Source organism: Polypterus senegalus, chromosome 14, assembly GCF_016835505.1.
Source record: "Polypterus senegalus isolate Bchr_013 chromosome 14, ASM1683550v1, whole genome shotgun sequence".
Classification (NCBI taxonomy): domain Eukaryota; kingdom Metazoa; phylum Chordata; class Cladistia; order Polypteriformes; family Polypteridae; genus Polypterus; species Polypterus senegalus.
Genome location: NC_053167.1, coordinates 27,205,697 through 27,222,514, shown reverse-complemented (window position 1 = coordinate 27,222,514; position 16,818 = coordinate 27,205,697).

Sequence of the window (16,818 nt, the reverse complement as noted above, 5' to 3'; positions counted from 1 at the left end):
GGAGCAGCACGAGAAAGCGTCGAGAACACTGTGGCGACTAACGGTGAAATTTGTGCTAACAAGGAGCTACACAACAGAAGTCTGAGGAGTTTAGTTACTTGCACTTCTTTGCATGTCACCCACGCAACCACAGCAACAGCAACAGTGTCACTTTCGGGGGAAAAGTGAAAACATTACCTTGTCAAAGTGGAAACTGCAAGAAGCATCCTCTACACACTTATGGTCACCAGCAGCAACAGCGTGGAGTGTACTGCACTGTCCTATGGGCCAATGGGACGTACACACGGGCAAGTGTCACACAAACATGGGACAGTGCACACGCACTACAGGTTATTGATGTTCCTTCGCATAATCTACAGGACACCAAGTTAAGGGGCAGTATGGGCGCCCTATTTGCACAGAATGCTCATTATAATAAACAGTGGCCATTATGCTTCAGAATGATAGACTGTGCAAAGTAAGCGGATTGTCACTACTCGATTTGTACTACATGCCTGGTTGGAGCTGCTGTATTACGTAAGTCATGTCATGTCATTTTCTAGCCCGCTTAGTTCTAAACAAGGTCATGAGGGGTGCTGGAGCCAATCCCAGGTGGCATCAGGTGCAAGGCAGGAACAAACCCTGGACAGGGGCCAGTCCATCACAAACACACAAGCACCTATCCACACACTAAGGCCAATTTAGCATTGCCAATACACCTAACCTGCATGCCTTTGGACAGTAGGAAAAAACCAGAGTATCCAGAGAAAACCCACAGAGACACGAGGAGAACACATGAGCGCCATGCATGGAAGACCCAGGACGTGAACCCTGGTCTCTTTACTGCAAGGTCATTGGAAAGGTGCTATATAGATAAAATTGGTTATTGTTATTATTTACATTTTATAGGAATAATTGTTATTTCCGGGCGGCATGGTGGCGCAGTGGGTAGCGCTGCTGCCTCGCAGTTAGGAGACCTGGGTTCACTTCCTGCATGGAGTTTGCATGTTCTCCCCATGTCTGCGTGGGTTTCCTCCGGGCACTCCGGTTTCCTCCAACAGTCCAAAGACATGCAGGTTAGGTGCATTGGCGATCCTAAATTGTCCCTAGTGTGTGTGTGTGTGCCCTGCGGTAGGCTGGCACCCTGCCCGGGGTTTGTTTCCTGCCTTGCACCCTGTGTTGGCTGGGATTGGCTCCAGCAGACCCACCGTGACCCTGTAGTTAGGATATAGCAGGTTGGATAATGGATGGATGGATTGTTATATCCTTTTTTAAAGTATTAAGCACTTTGAATAATGTGTATTTAATTTCACTGGACTATACAGTGCATCTGGAAAGTATTCACAGCGCATCACTTTTTCTACATTTTGTTATGTTACAGCCTTATTCCAAAATGGATTAAATTAATTTTTTTCCTCAGAATTCTACACACAACACCCCATAATGACAACTTGAATAATGTTTACTTGAGGTTTTTGCAAATTTATTAAAAATAAAAAAATTGAGAAAGCACATGTACATAAGTATTCACAGACTTTGCCATGAAGCTCCAAATTGAGCTCAGGTGCATCCTGTTTCCCCTGATCATCCTTGAGATGTTTCTGCAGCTTCATTGGAGTCCACCTGTGGTAAATTCAGTTGATTGGACATGATTTGGAAAGGCACACACCTGTCTATGTAAGGTCCCACAGTTGACAGTTCATGTCAGAGCACAAACCAAGCATGAAGTCAAAGGAATTGTCTGTAGACCTCTAAGACAGGATTGTCTCAAGGCACAAATCTGGGGAAGGTTACAGAAAAATTTCTGCTGCTTTGAAGGTCCCAATGAGCACAGTGGCCTCCATCATCCGTAAGTGGAAGAAGTTCAAAACCACCAGGACTCTTCCTAGAGCTGGCCGATCATCTAAACTGAGCGATCGGGGGAGAAGGGCCTTAGTCAGGGAGGTGACCAAGAACCCAATGAGCACTCTGTCAGAGCTCCAGAGGTTCTCTGTGGAGAGAGGAGAACCTTCCAGAAGGACAAGCATCTTTGCAGCAATCCACCAATCAGGCCTGTATGGTAGAGTGGCCAGATGGAAGCCAGTCCTTAGTAAAAGGCACATGGCAGCCCACCTGGAGTTTGCCAAAAGGCACCTGAAGGACTCTCAGACCATGAGAAGCAAAATTCTCTGGTCTGATGAGACAAAGATTGAACTCATTGGTGTGAATGCCAGGTGTCACATGTGGAGGAAACCAGGCACCGCTCATTACCAGGCCAATACCATCTCTACAGTGAAGCATGGTGGTGGCAGCATCATGCTGTGGGGATGTTTTTCAGCGGCAGGAACTGGGAGACTTGTCAGGATAAAGGAAAAGATGACTTCAGCAATGTACAGAGACATCCTGGATGAAAACCTGCTCCAGAGCGCTCTTGACCTCTGACTGGGGCGGCAGTTCATCTTTCACCAGGACAACGACCCTAAGCACACAGCCAAGATATCAAAGGAGTGGCTTCAGGACAACTCTATGAATGTCCTTGAGTGGCCCAGCCAGAGCCCAGACTTGAATCTGATTGAACATCTCTGGAGAGATCTTAAAATGGCTGTGCACCGACGCTTCCCATCCAACCTGATGGAGCTTGAGAGGTGCTGCAAAGAGGAATGGGCGAAACTGGCCAAGGATAGGTGTGCCAAGCTTGTGGCATCATATTCAAAAAGACTTGAGGCTGTAATTGTTGCCAAAGGTGCATTGACAAAGTATTGAGTAAAGGTTTTGAATACTTAGGTACACGTTGTCATTATGGGGTGTTGTGTGTAGAATTCTGAGGAAAAAAATGAATTTAATCCATTTTGGAATAAGGCTGTAACATAACAAAATGTGGAAAAAGTGATGTGCTGTGAATACTTTCCAGATGCACTGTATATACCGTAACATTTCAAGATAAAATTCTCCATTTGTGTATAATTTTGCAAACTAAAAAAGGTGTTCAGGTACCTCCTTTGATTTTGTGCTTTCTCATTCTAATTGATATTTACAATGCCATGAAAAGAATGTATTCATTATTCAGTTTCTTCTGTTATTGCAAATCTTCAGCACTGAATGAATTTTCTGCTAGACAACTACAAAGAACTTTTTAAAAAGTAACTAGGAGAAAAGATGTAATCAAAAGCAAATGAGTCAAAAACCAGAAAGTCAGAACATACTTTTACCAAAGGTAAATTACAAAACAAAAACAAGTCAAAATACTAGCATGAGTTGAGAAAATGTTCAGCAAATGGGTTTGATTTGAACAAAAGAACATTTGACAAAATGGGCTTTTGAATCCACCAACTTGGATAGGATGTGAACTTTTCAATCACCTTGGAAAACCTGTTGTATTGTTGACAAAGGTTATGACCACTGAGGGTGAGGACACACTCTTTAACATCACTGCAAGTTTACTAACAACAGGAACACAAATGGCAATAATCATAAAACAACACAAACGGTGGCAAAAATACCCAAATAAATATATAGACTTGAAACCACACATTAACAGCAAAATTAGATTCTAGGGTGCAAAATGCTACCAAAATGAGTCCAAGAACTCAGAAAAAGTTGGTGGACTGCATACAAAAAAATTAAAAACAACTGCAAATGACACCAGTATTAAGCTGTTTTATGTCTGCCCAGCAGTTATACTATGTAGGGTGTATTCTGTGTTAATGTGTGTGATGTCCCATCTATTGAATTTATTTATCCTCCTGCACTTAAATTTAAGTTCTAGGCTGTAGACTGAGCCAGGCAGTATTAAATAAAGTGTACCTGAGGAAACAAATAACATTTTATTTAATTTTCCTAAAAAACAAGGTTTTCCAATACCAATTGTAACTGTGTAAAAAAGTAATTACTCTCTAGTTGCATCAACCCAATTAAAGTGTTAAGAAGAGCCAGCCAAATGAACACTGCCAGGATTGATCACAGTCAGGCCTGTTCGATATAAGCTGTACTGAATTTAATTTAACCTTTATCTTCATAATCAAGTTATGATGACAAAGATTCAACAATACCTAAAGCCACTACCAATGGAAATTAATGATTTGTTTCATATACCAACAGACATTGCTTAAGTGTATTGTTCAGGACACAAAGTTTCATGTTAAACAAAAATGGTCATGTTCCACAAAAAGAATGTGGCGAGAGACTTACGAAAGCCCTTCTTACCACTTTCACGCTAAGCAGACATCGTGTTATAAGAGTGCAGACTCCTGAGAAACTCACACCAGTGTAACAAAACCACACCTTGTTTATAATAGTGAATTGTCAACTGTAACTGGCATGTTGAAACAAAATGTACACCAACAGGTATTTTAATCAATCCTTCCATATTCTGAACACACCCATTTTCTTTTAAACTTTTAGATCAGTTTCAGTAATACAGGTACATAAATAAATTTAATGATTGATAAATTGATTAATTAAAATAAAAGGAATAGAATAGGTGGAGGGGTGTGTGTGTCCCAATGATCCTAGGAGCTCTGTTGTCCGAGGCTTTATGCCCCTGGTAGGGCCACCCAAGGCAAACTGATCCTAGGTGAGGGATGAGACAAAGAGCGGTTCAGCAGACCTTCTATGATGAATAAAAAATTTGGACAGTGTTTTCCCTCGCCCGGACGCAGGTCACCGGGGCCCCCCTCTGGAGCCAGGCCTGGAGGTGGAGCTCGATGGCGAGCGCCTGGGGGCCGGGCCTGCACCCATGGGGCTCGGCCGGGCACAGCCCAAAAAGGCAACGTGGGTCCCCCTTCCCATGGGCTCACCACCTATGGGAGGGGCCAAGGAAGTCAGGTGCAGTGCGAGTTGGGTGGTGACCGAAGGCGGGGACCTCGGCGGTCTGATCCTCGGCTACAGAAGCTGGCTCTTGGGACGTGGAATGTCACCTCTCTGAAGAGGAAGGAGCCTGACCAAGTGCGCAAAGTCGAGAGTTTCCTGGTAGATATAGTTGAGCTCACCTCGATGCACAGCTTGGACTCTGAAACCAATCTCCTAGAGAGGGGCTGGACTCTCTACCACTCTGGAGTTGCCCTCGGTGAGAGGTACCGAGCAGGTGTGGGCATACTTATTGCCCCCCGACTTGGAGTCTGTGCATTGGGGTTTACCCCGGTGGATGAGAGGGTGGCCTCCCTCCGCCTTCGGGTGGGGGGGGGAAGGGTCCTGACTGTTATTTGTGCGTATGCACCATACAGCAGTTTGGAGTACCCACCCTTTTTGGAGTCCCTGGAGGGGGTGCTAGACGGCATACCTTCTGGGGACTCCCTCGTACTGTTGGGAGACTTCAATGCTCATGTGGGCAATGACAGTGAGACCTGGAAGGGCGTGATTGTGAGGAATGGCCTCCCCGATCTGAGCCCGAGTGGCGTTTTGTTATTGGACTTCTGTGCTCATCATGGATTGTCCATAACAAACACCATGTTCAAGCATAGGGGTGTTCATATGTGCATTTTGCACCAGGAAACCCTAGGCCTCAGTTTGATGATCGACTTTGTGGTCATGTCATCAGACTTGCGGCCACATGTCTTGGACACTCAGGTGAAGAGAGGGGTGGAGCTGTCAAGTGATCACCACCTGGTGGTGAGTAGGCTTCAATGATGGGGGAGGATGCCGGTCAGGCCTGGTAGGCGCAAACGTGTTGTGGGGGTCTGCTGGGAACGTTAGGCAGAGTCCCCTGTCAGAAGTAGCTTCAACTCCCACCTCTGGCAGAACTTCGACCACATCCCGAGGGAGGTGGGGGACATTGAGTCCGAATGGACCATGTTCTGTGCCTCTATTGTTAAACGGCGGCTGACCGGAGCGGTGGCCATAAGATGGTCGGTGCCTGTCATGGTGGCAATCCCCGAACCCATTGGTGGACACTGGTGGTGAGGGTTGCCGTCAAGCTGAAGAAAGGAGTCCTACCGGACCCTTTTGTCCTGTGGGATTCTGGAGGCAGCTAATAGGTACTGGTAGGCCAAGCGGAATGTGGCTTCGGTCGTTGCCAAGGCAAAAACTCGGGCACGGGAGGAGTTTGGGGAGGCCATGGAGAACAACTTTCGGATGGCTTCGAGAAAATTCTGGTCCACCGTCCCGTGTCTCAGGAGGGGGAAGCAGTGCAGTGTCAACACCGTATATGGTGGGGATGGTGCACGGCTGACCTTGACTCGGGACGTTGTGGGTCGGTGGAGGGAGTACTTCGAAGACCTCCTCAATCCCACTAACATGCCTTCCAATGGGGAAGCAGAGCCTGGGGACTCAGAAGTGGGCTCCCCCATCTATGGGACTGAGGTCACCGAGGTGGTCAAAAAACTCCTTGGTGGCAGGGCCCCGGGGGTGGATGAGATACGCCCAGAGTTCCTCAAGGCTCTGGATGTTGTAGGACTGTCTTGGTTGACATGTCTCTGCAACATCGCATGGACATCTTGGACAGTGCCTCTGGACTGGCAGACTGGGGTGGTGGTCCCCCTCTTTAAGAAGGGTGACCGGAGTAGGTGTTCCAACTACAGATGGATCACACTCCTCAGTCTCCCTGGAAAAGTCTATTCAGGGGTTCTGGAGTGGAGGGTCCGTCGGATAGTCGTACCTTGGATTCAGGAGGAACAGTGTGGTTTTCATCCTGGTCGCGGAACAGTGGACCAGCTCTACACCCTTAGCACAGTCCTGGAGGGTGCATGGGAGTTTGCCCAACCAGTCTAAATGTGTTTTGTGGACTTGGAAAAGGCATTCAACCATGTCCCTTGGGGAATCCTGTTGGGGTGCTCCGGGAGTATGGGGTACCGGACCCCCTCATAAGGGCTGTTCAGTCCCTGTACAACCAGTGTCAGAGCTTGGTCCGCATTGCCAACAGTAAGTCGAACCCGTTTCCAGTGACAGTTGGACTCCGCCAGGGCTGCCCTTTGTCACCGATTCTGTTCATAACTTTTATGGACAGAATTTCTAGGGGCAGCCAGGGTGTTGAGGGAGTCCGGTTTGGTGGATTCAGGATTGGGTCACTGCTTTTTGCAGATGATGTTGTCCTGTTTGCTTTATCAGGCCGTGATCTTCAGCTCTCTTTGGATTGGTTCGCAGCTGAGTGTGAAGAGGCTGGGATGAGAATCAGCACCTCCAAATCCGAGACCAAGGTCCTCAGCGGTAAAAGGGTGGAGTGCCCTTTCAAGGTTGGAGGCGAGATCCTGCCCCAAGTGGAGGAGTTCAAGTATCTCGATGTTCTTGTTCACGAGTGAAGGAAGAATGGAGCGCGAGATCGATAGGCGGATCGGTGCAGCGTCTGCAGTGATGCAGGCTCTGCATCGGTCTGTCGTGGTGAAAAAGGAGCTTAGCCGTATGGCAAAGCTCTCAATTTACCAGTCGATCTATGTTCCTACCCTCACCTATGGTCATGAGCTATGGGTAGTGACCGAAAAAACGAAATTGGGCTTTCCCTTAAAGATAGGGTGAGAACTCAGTCACCCGGGAGGGGCTCAGAGTAGAGCTGCTGCTCTTCCGTATCGAGAGAAGTCAGATGAGGTGGCTTGGGCATCTGATCAGGATGCCTCCTGGATGCCTCCCTGGTGAGGTGTTCCAGGCACATCCAACCGGGAGGAGGCCCCGGGGAAGACCCAGGACATGCTGGAGGGACAATGTCTTCCGGCTGGCCTGGGAACGCCTCGGGATTCTCCCGGAAGAGCTAGAAGTGGCCGGGGAGAGGAAAGTCTGGGCATATCTGTTCAAGTTGCTGCCCCCGCAACCCGACCTCAGATAAGTGAAACAGGATGGATGGATGGAATAGAAACACAATTAACAGAATCCCTTTAGGTGCTGAGGTCATGCCTCTTGATGGAAGAAAGACTATAAGAATCTAGATGCAGAATGAGGTGGTGACTTGCAGATTTCGAAAATGTACAATGAGGTCTTATCAAAAACAACAGAAAAGTGATCCTAATCTGCATTGCTCTTGCTATTAGTTTTCTCTTATGAAATTTACCCTTTTTGCTCCCCATACCCAATTTCTTCTGTGGGGTGTTCCTTATTTTTCCAAATCTAAAGTGGTAACCCGAATGTGGGGCATCCTTTGTGCCCCATTGGGATCAAGTAGTTTCAACTGGACCATGACTGGGCTCAGTAATTAGGCCGATTTCTTTATTTCACTCATATTTGATGCAGTGTTTATTTTATAGTTTGTTATTATTTGATTACAGTTAAGCATTGGCTTAATGGATTTACTGCTATTTTGATAGAAATGGAAAAGCGAATCAATGAACTCATTAATATCATCTGCATCAGTTAAAGCGATACAATTAAAACTATCAAAGTATTTATATTGAGTGCCAGACAGTAAACCACGTTGATGTCTTTTTTCCATGTTGTTTTATATTTAGAAAAAAAACCAACATCATTTAAAGTAGAAAAAACTAAAAGTATGATTGCCTTCTAAACTTAATATGATAATGAAATGTGTAATATTTTATATAACATCAGCTGTTGATTTTAAATGTTTAATATAAAATGAAAGCATAATACAAGTTTATATTATGAATTATTTAATCTTTTGAATAAGAAATATGCTCAAGTCCCAGCTTAGTCAACATCTGTTTGTTTTCCGTTTCCCTCGATACTCTGGTTTGCATTCCAGAAATGCAGGTCAGTTATCAAATTTATATTAACCTGGTGTGAGTGTGGGTGTGTGCCCAAGGATGATGGGTGACCCTGCTCTTCCTAAATTTGAAATATGTACGGATTAAAAAATACATCTAATAAGGTTTCAGACAGATGTTATGTTGAATTTTATTTAATCATGATTATTTACAGATTAGGAGGCATGGTGGCGCAGTGGTAGCGCTGCCGCCTTGCAATTAGGAGACCTGCGTTCGCTTCCCACGTCCTCCCTGCGTGGAGTTTCCATGTCTGCGTGGGTTTCTTCTGGGTGCTCTGGTTTCCTCCCACAGTCCAAAGACATGAAGGTTAGGTGCACTGGCGATCCTAAATTGTCCCGTGTGTGTGTGTGTGTATGTGCCCTGCGGTGGGCTGGTGCCCTGCCTGGGATTTGTTCCTGCCTTGCGCCCTGTGCTGGGATTGGCTCCAGCAGACCCCCGTGACCCTGTGTTAGAATATAGCGGGCTGGAGAATGACTGACTGGTTAATTACAGATTAAACATGCAACTACAGATTTTATTTTTTTCTCCAGCTTTGGAGTTTTTTTTTGTTTTTTCTGTCCACCCTGGCCATCGGACCTTACTTATTCTATGTTAATTAATGTTGACTTATGTTTATCTTTTATTGTGTCTTCTATTTCTCTATTCATTTTGTAAAGCACTTTGAGCTACATTTTTTTGTATGAATATTTGCTATATAAATAAATGTTGATTGATTGATTGAATTAAAAAATGGTGCTTAAATCATTCCTTAGTTTTGGTGCAAAAAAAAAATATATATTTTATTGAGATCTCATTAGAAATGAATGTTCTTCAGAATTACTTATAATGCTGCAGCTAAATTTATGAACATTGTTTAGAATTTGAAGTACACGCAGTATTAAAATTAACTATTGATATTTCTGCCTTTTTAGAAAAAAATCTAATGGCATTTTCTTCCCAATGTGCAACTTATTTGACATTCATCATTATTTTCTGTATTAATTCAATTCAGGGTTTCTAGGGAGCTGGAGCATATCCTTGTAGGACTGGGTGCAAAGTAGGAAGGAATCCTGAACGGAGCTAGAGTCCATCGCTGGGTTCACTGCATGGTGCACCACAGCAGCAGTTGTACTGCACCAAGTGTACTGTATTGTTACGTTTTCATTAGCCATTTTCATGAATGCATAGGACAGTTGCTTGTCCGCAAGAGACACAGATGTATGAGGCAGTGGCACAGGACAATAGCACGTGCTGACGAGACAGAATCACAGGACAGTGTCACACACTCATGGGATAATGGCATGCACGCACGCACAGGATGGTGACATACAGTCATGGGCCAATGGCTTGCCTTGCTCTACAAGTTACAGGTCATACACTCCACAGGGCACTGGGCTGAGACGCAGTATGGGCCCACTAATGGCACAGGATGCTCATTACAATATCCGGGGTAATTAATGACGCGAGTGTAGGTACCGTTATGACACATAACCCTATTTTTCTTTTCCTCCTGAATTCAAACTGCATTATACCACTATATGTAGTGCTTGCAAGGCAAAATCAAAGAAAACAAAGAGGGCCACAGCAGCCGACTATACTGTTTTGTTTTTCAAGACAAATGCTCCCTAAAAATGTTTTTGCTTTTATTTTTTTCATTTGTATCCTGAAAAGGGAATTGAGTTCAAATTGTAAAGTGTGTTGGAGGTGAAGAAGAACCCAACCGATAAGAGACTTCAGGAGAGTAAGAAAATAGGGACCAATAAGAATATGCATGTTTCCTTAGTGAGAACGAATTAGGGAGTAAAAATAAACTTAAGATGAAGCACTACAAAGTAAGTATATGGAAAGCATAAGCATTCATTCATAACGAGGAACATATTCTTTAAATACAATGTATTTGGCAGCATCAAGTGTGAAACTAAAAAAGATAAAGATTGGCATCATGTTAGAATAACAGTCACCTAGGTAGGCAATCGGGAAAAAGGGAATGTAATTATAGATAAAGGCACCTGCAGTCGAGGTATGAACATATAACAGGTGTTAAATCACTGCAACGGTTCATTTAAACCAATATTTATGTTTTAAATTATATAATTTAAATAAATTTACAGAAGAAGCTGATCAATTTATTAACACAGATTTTGATAACGAGGCTAATATAATGCAAGTACTGTTTAATGTTGGACCTTAATGTAGCAAGAATGAGTCAGTCTTTCTTGGGGTGAGCTAGGGGAGTCATGTAGCACATATAAGCAATGCACTATGTTTCAGACATAAACCCCTGAACTGGAAATATTACACCATTTTCTGGACCTTGTTGAACTGGACAGTAACTCTGAAAACTCTGAGGTGGTAGGAAGGTATGAGGAACCAATTGGTCATCTCAAAACATGTCTACAAAAAGAAAGACAGGTAGTGACAGTGGTGGACTAACTGAAGAGGTACTGAAATGCAGGTTTGTTCCTGAAGCAGACACTCTTGTATTTTGTATTGTCTTCTGGGTGCACAGGTGGGTGAACTCACTAGAAGGCTATTAGCCAGAGTGGGGAGTGGATCTAGATTTCATTATCCATGACATAAATAAAGGCAGGCTATCAGTTCAAAAATTAAACAGTTAGGCGCCAAGCTGAGAAACAGAATTCACAAGGTATTCTCTGAAGGTCTTTCTGTGCCACACAGCAGTCCTGGTAGGACTGAGGACATTAAAACATTGAATGCGTGGCTCAAACTTTGGAGTAGAATAGAAAAGTATAGATTTATGGGACATTAGGACTCTTTCTGTAAAAGATGGAAACGGTTCTGCTGTGATGGCTTACATTTAAACAGAAGGGGTGACAATATATTGAGGAAGTGTATGAGTAGGTTTCTCAAGGACTGAGGGTCAGGAAGTTTAGGACAGGCAAGGTTTAGAACTTCACATCAAGGGATGAACAGCAGTGGAATGACAGATACATATAGTAACTTCATATCTAGTACAAGGTTAAAGTGCTGCAAATTAACTGTTCTTCACATTGTGTTCTCATGATGACCTTGTATCTTCATTTAGTCACCTAAAAGCATTTTTGTTTGGCAACTAAAAAAACAAATCACACCAGAATATTAACACATTGTCAAATTATGGTATGAACTTTGCAAATATTATTATTTTTAAAACTTAGTCATGCTTATGATATAAGAGAATATAATCGGGTGAATTAGGAAGATAACATCATTATCATCCAGCACCATCTGTCCATAATAGAAAAATGGATGTTAAGGTACAGCAGTGCTTTAATCTAGAACAGCCTGTAAAAGAAAATGGGCTTAGTCTGTAAAGAGGGAAACACAAACAAAATAGCTTCAGAGCTGTGACCGGTGCTTCATATTGTTGTGTCAAACAAAAACTAAATGGTTATGATAAAAACCAGAATAAATTACTGCATATTTTAATTTGTAATTAATAATACTAAAAATAAAAAAAGATCATACAGAAGACAAAAGTTTGTCGAAGAGGAAGGTTTTGAGTTGAGATTTAAAGATGGAGAAAGAGCAGCAATCTCGGTTCCAGTTATTAGTCTTTTAGTTGACCACAGATTAAAAAAGTCCCAGCTACTGTTTATATGCATGGTGTTATTACTTGGTGCTCCCAAGACAATGTTTTCAGTGATTTTTGATATCTCACAAAAGTAGGAGTTGCATTGTCTTGGAAAGGTAGGCATTTTTTTCACTGGTTATTTTATAGAGGCATGTTGGAGTTCAATCAAAAAGGAGACACCAGCAAAAACAGGTATGGCCTGGAAATCCCACATACAACTCTGCACAACCAGAATGTACTGTGAAAATAATGTAAGCAATTAGGAAATTACATTGATATATATGAATATAAATAAAGAGATCATCTATTGTACACAAGAACACTGTACGTTACCATGTTTTTCTAGATGGGCCTTAAAGTTGTTATTTTAGCACTACTTAGGACAATGCCAGTGAGCTTTCTGCTCGTTCACTTCTTAGCAGAAGCAAGGAACAAATGGAACTTTTCTGTCAACCTAGAACATCAGTTTCAGTATGCACTTGCTTTTAGAAAAATACTAGAACAGGTACCATCTTATAAAACTATCAACAATGAATTAAAAACTGTCAAGGATTTACAAATTGTTTTATTATCATTGGCAAAACAGTTCAATTTTTTGTTAAAAAAATTAATTTTTGTTACTATCGACCCTAAACTTTCTGTTTACTGAGCTTGGTTTTCTGACTATGCAATTTTTGGAAACTGTCAATTAGTGACATAACTGCTGCTTAAGACGGTGCAAGTCGACTCATTGTTCCCTCTTCTATAATGGGAGCCTCATAAACCCAACACTGTCAGTAGCGTAACTGAGATGAGTGTGGCAGATCCCTTGCACTTGCTCACTCCCTAGCACGAGAGAGTTTATTATTTATATTATTAAGAACTGACAGTTTTTCTGAGCCACGGACTCGCTTTACCACATACCTCTCCCCAGTTGCACAGGAAGTCGCCATGCCTCTTCCAACCCACTGCAACCGGTGGCCCAGATCTGCGGCTTAGCCCTGTCACTGCACTAAAACCAATAAATAATAAAAGTACTAAAACCAACTCTATTAAAACGTAAACCCATGCCCCCCTTGTAAAACCAAGGGCATTAAAAGAAACAAGAACTTTTAAAACAGACATAAAACCAATCAAATAATCAGTCCATTAAAAAGTTCAGTCCTTAAAATATCCTTTTCCAGCTTGGCTTCCGTGGGTTCTTTTTAAAAAAAAAAGCCACACACCTATTTCACTTGCTGTTCCATTGCTTTTTTCAGTCCTCATCGCCAGCTCATCCCACTGCTACCACCATTTGTGATGGTGCAGGTCGGCTTTTTGCTCTCTCTTCTATAATGAAAGCTTCTTGAACTGATCTACCATCAGTACCTTACCCAAGATAAGCATGGCAGATTGCTTGCACCTGCTCCACTCTCCAGCCCAAGTGACTTCATTATTTATATATTAAAAAAAACTACATTTTTCTGAGCCGCGGACCCGCTATACCACACTGCTTATTGACAGATGGTCAATAAGATGATCCTGGACATAACTTTATGGCACTGAAGCGGAAGACTGTCAGCAAGGCAGATGTGGTCACTTGGTAATGTTATACAGTTAAGAGCATTTTCTTGCACTTCACAAACCATGTTAAATACAAGTATTATATAATAAGTATTTTTTCCAAACAATAATGGGGACCAGTGTAAATTTGTAAGTCACACAATGACTAGGTTTCTTTGCCTACCTGCTTCAGAAAGGCTGGTGCAATGTGTGGGCCTGTGCATTTTTGATTGTTTTAAATAATGTAAATTCATGATATGTAGTACAGCAATGCAAATATGGAGCACTGTTTTGCTGGCCTTTACAATGGTGAAATACCTTGTTTGTTGTAGTTTGCAGTTTGATGGGGGTTTTAATTCAGCACATATAATGAGTAGCTTTCTCTAGAACAAAAATGTGTGGCAAAAAAATATTACATTTGGTGATTTCTGAGCATTTGTGGGCTAGATGTTGGTCATATATATATTATATACAGTGCACCCAGAAAGTATTCACAGCGCATCACTTTATCCGCATTTTGTTATGTTACAGCCTAATTCCAAAATGGATTAAATTCATTTTTTCCTCAGAATTCTACATACAACACCCCATAATGACAACGTGAAAAAAGTTTACTTGAGGTTTTTGCAAATGTATTAAAAATAAAAAAACTGAGAAATCACATGTACATAAGTATTCTTATCCTTTGCTCAATACTTTGTCGATGCACCTTTGGCAGCAATTACAGCCTCAAGTCTTTTTGAATATGATGCCACAAGCTTGGCACACCTATCCTTGGCCAGTTTCGCCCATTCCTCTTTGCAGCACCTCTCAAGCTCCATCAAGTTGGATGGGAAGCGTCGGTGCACAGCCATTTTAAGATCTCTCCAGAGATGTTCAATCGCATTCAAGTCTGGGCTCTGACTGGGCCACTCAAGGACATTCACAGAGTTGTCCTGAAGCCACTCCTTTGATATCTTGGCTGTGTGCTTAGGGTTGTTGTCCTGCTGAAAGATGAACCGTCGCCCCAGTCTGAGGTCAAGAGCGCTCTGGAGCAGGTTTTCATCCAGGATGTCTCTGTACATTGCTGCAGTCATCTTTCCCTTTATCCTGACTAGTCTCCCAGTTCCTGCCACTGAAAAACATCCCCACAGCATGATGCTGCCACCACCATGCTTCACTGTAGGGATGGTATTGGCCTGGTGATGAGCGGTGCCTGGTTTCCTCCAAACGTGACACCTGGCATTCACACCAAAGAGTTTCTCATGGTTTGAGAGTCCTTCAGGTGCCTTTTGGCAAGCTCCAGGCGGGCTGCCATGTGCCTTTTACTAAGGAGTGGCTTCCGTCTGGCCACTCTACCATACAGGCCTGATTGGTGGATTGCTGCAGAGATGTTTGTCCTTCTGGAAGGTTCTCATCTCTCCACAGAGGAACTCTGGAGCTCTAACAGAGTGACCATTGGGTTCTTGGTCACCTCCCTGACTAAGGCCCTTCTCCCCCGATCGGTTAGTTTAGATGGCCAGCCAGCTCTAGGAAGAGTCCTGGTGGTTTTGAACTTCTTCTACTTACGGATGATGGAGGCCACTGTGCTCATTGGGACCTTCAAAGCAGCAGAAATTTTTCTGTAACCTTCCCCAGATTTGTGCCTTGAGACAATCCTGTCTCGGAGGTCTACAGACAATTCCTTTGACTTCATGCTTGGTTTGCGCTCTGACGTGAACTGTCAACTGTGGGACCTCATATAGACAGGTGTGTGCCTTTCCAAATCGCGTCCAATCAACTGAATTTACCACAGGTGGACTCCAATTAAGCTGCAGAAACATCTCAAGGATGATCAGGGGAAACAGGATGCACCTGAGCTCAATTTGGAGCTTCATGGCAAAGGCTGTGAATACTTATGTACATGTGCTTTCTCAATTTTTTTATTTTTAATAAATTTGCAAAAACCTCAAGTAAACTTTATTCAAGTTGTCATTATGGGGTGTTGTGTGTAGAATTCTGAGGAAAAAAATGAATTTAATCCATTTTGGAATAAGGCTGTAACATAATAAAATGTGGACAAAGTGATGCGCTGTGAATACTTTCCGGATGCACTGTGTATATATATATATATATATATATATATATATATATATATATATATATATATATATATAATTAGATACAATATTATAAATAATATGCACTAAGGAAAAAAACCCAAGTTAAAAGAAGGGCATTGTTTAGATTAAAACAGTAGAAACTTTTTTCCTGCCACTCAAAAAAAAAAGTTATTTTGCAATAATTATTGAATTATTACACAATACTATTGTATTATTAGATTTGTATTTTAAGAATATACTGAAAAATACACTCTCAAAGTTTGGAAAATGGATGGATAGACGACATGGTCAGCATTAGCAAATAAGATTAAAAATAACACAAGATTATATTTTCAATAAGCATTAAAATGCACATTTAGTACATCAGCAGTTTTCAAGTTCAAATATGCGTAAGCAAGGAATAAAAATATAAAAGATTACAGCATGAATGATGGTGGCTAATGCTGTTGCCTCTCACTTCCAGACTCCTACATTCAAATTATTGCTACATAATTTTTTAAAATTACATTTGCATTTTCTCCCCATGTTTATGTGGGTTTTAGAAGATTACTGGCCCCCAACTTCATATGCTCCCCACAAACATATTTAGGGAATTATAAGCAAAATACATTAGTTTGGTTGCTTAATTGCATTAAGTTATTCAAATAGATAGATAGATAGATATTTTATTAATCCCAAGGGGAAATTCACATAATCCAGCAGCAGTATACCGATACAAAGAAACAATATTAAATTAAATAGTATGTTAGATTGCTTTCATCATAGGACTTTCATAAACAGTATAACGGTTACTATAATGAATTTCATATTTAACATACTAGCCTGAGAAAATCATGTAGTCCAGAGATTCCCAAACTCGGTCCCGGGGACCCACTGTGGCTGCAGATTCATAATCAGTGCCAACAACTGTTAACACTGATCAAATTCAATTACCTGGTATTATCTTCCTCCTTATTCTACATTCAGAAAAGCACTGCAGCATGATTTATACATTTACAAGACATTTAGAAATATTTCTATTTATGCTATAGATTTAAATGCTTAACTTTATTTTGTTCATTTC